Source organism: Choloepus didactylus, chromosome 11 (genome assembly GCF_015220235.1).
Source record: "Choloepus didactylus isolate mChoDid1 chromosome 11, mChoDid1.pri, whole genome shotgun sequence".
NCBI lineage: Eukaryota > Metazoa > Chordata > Mammalia > Pilosa > Megalonychidae > Choloepus > Choloepus didactylus.
The window spans coordinates 7165693-7167965 of NC_051317.1; the positions used below are offsets into that span (position 1 = coordinate 7165693).

Consider the following 2273-nt stretch of genomic DNA (forward strand, 5'->3'; position numbering starts at 1 on the left):
TTTCTGGTGAATTTAAGGGGGGAGGAAGGGAGGACCCAAGAACCTCGATCACTTCTATCTGCAGACTCCTCTCCTCTGGGGTTCATTTTAAAACACTTAAGGAGAAACATTGTGAAAGGAGACAGTCTCTCTAGTTTTAAGTCTTGGTAAATCCTATTTCTTTTCTTTTTTTTTCCTTCCTTTTTTTTTTTAAAGATGCAGAAGCTTTTATTGGTCACCAGTTCCCCAAAGGGCACCCTGCTTCTGCTGCCTCAATGCCTCAGAACTTTGGTGTTGTTGGTCTCAGATACCACTTTGCCATCCACGATCCTGCAGGTGGTAGTCTTGTGGATGGTTGCATGGAGTTGCTGCTGTGCAGGGCGTGGCTCAGACTGAAGTCCTCTCCATTTTCTGGCAGGTGGTGATGGGGACAATCTCAGTTTCCACCTTGACCTTGATGTTCAGCAGGGCCTTGCACTCCTGGGCCTGGCACTGCCCCTCTGCCCGGGTCTGTGCCAGCTCCAACTCCAGGTGCAGCAGGACCCCGCTGAGCTGCTCCATCTGCAGAGTATAGCGGGCTTCCACCTGCCACAGGCTGTTCTCCAGGCTGGCTTCCAGATTTCTTATGGAGTACAGGTAGATTTCAAAGGACTGGACAGTAGGTCTCAGCTCTGTGTTATCTCAGCAGCTCCTATCTGAGCAGACTGAGAGGTGACCACTGTGGTGCTTTCTTCAATCTGCTGAGACCAGTACTTGTCCAGCTCCTCTCGGTTCTTCTGAGCCAACTCATCATACTGGGCTCGGATGTCTGCCATGATCCTGCTGAGCTCCTGAGACTTGGGAGCGTCCACCTGCATGGTCAGCCCAGAACTGGCATTCTGGGCTTGTAGGCCCTTTACTTCTTCCTCCTTGTTCTTCTTCATGAAGTGCAGCTCCTTCTTGAGAGCCTTGATCTCCATCTCCAGCTGCAGCCGAGTGATGTTGGTGTCATCAGTGACCTTGTGGATCCCATGGATGTCGCTCTCCACAGACTGGCGCATGGCCAGCTCAGTCTCGTACTTGACTCTGAAGTCATCAGCAGCCAACTGGGCATTGTCAATCTGCAGAACAATGTGGGCATTGTCCACAGAAATTTCAAAGACCTGAGCCCTCAGTTCCTCGATGATCTTGAAGTAGTGGCTCCAGTCCCTGACCCGTGGTCCCTTATTTTCCAGGTGTTTCCGAATTTTGCCCTCCAGGCTCCGATTCTCAGTCTTCAAGCTCCTCACCCTGTCCAGGTAAGAGGCTAGGCGGTCATTCAGGGCTTGCATGGTCTCCTTCTCGCCCTGGATGCCCCCCATTCCCGCCATGCCGCAGGCCAGACTCCCAGACTACCAGCCTCACCGGGAGCTCGCAGAGCGGGACACGGAGATCTGGGAGCTCGAACCCCCAGTGCCTGCATAGACACTGGCCACACTGCTGGCCCGCCGCACTTGGTGGCTGGGCAACCAGACCGAGCCCAGGGATCGGTAGTTGGTGGAAAAGGTGGTGGAGCTCATGTTGTTTGGGGAGTAAAGCTAGAGGCCAGGGCTTGGGATATGGACACAGACTCCCATTTAGTTTCTATCAGCACTACAGAGAAGGAAGAAAGAGCTAGAAAAGGAAGTTACTTATATAGTATGTATGATTCCTAAATCTCAATTAAAATCTTTCTTCCATGTATTTGCCAAAGAAAATCTGGTATAACACGTACTCTTTTAAAAAATCCCATGGAGTTCAACTAGCATCCATGGACACCATTTGTGGCCAAAGAAAGCTAGAGCCACTTGATTACATTATTGATTTTCATAAGCATATTGCACCATATATATTCAGTTTTGATTTTAAGAAAGAAAAAAACTTACTTTTTATGTGCAAATTGAGTTACAAACTGGTAGATCATATTTAAGAGTGTCATAATTTCATATACTTGACAAATGAACCTCTAGCTACACAGACATACAAAGTCATTATACATATAAGATATGAAAAGTAATATTTATGTATTCCTTCATGTATGCATTCATTCATTTCATCATTAACCAAACATTTATTATTTTTTTGCTATGTGCCAAGATCTGCTTTAGGAATTGAAGATCCTATGAAGAATGAAATGTGATCCCTGGCCTCAGGGAACTCACACTCTATGAAGGAGACAAATGTAAAAAACATAAGAGCCAAGCAATATGGCAAGCACCTTAATAGGGATCCACACATGACACATACAATTTCTATGAATCATTTAAGAGTCATAGAAATGATTGACAATCTCCTAA

General features: G+C 46.8%; 1 pseudogene; it reads right to left on the reverse strand.

The window, feature by feature from the left end:
• Nucleotides 1-251: 251 nt before the first annotated feature.
• LOC119506536 lies at nt 252-1517 on the reverse strand (annotated as a pseudogene).
• Nucleotides 1518-2273: the final 756 nt, after the last annotated feature.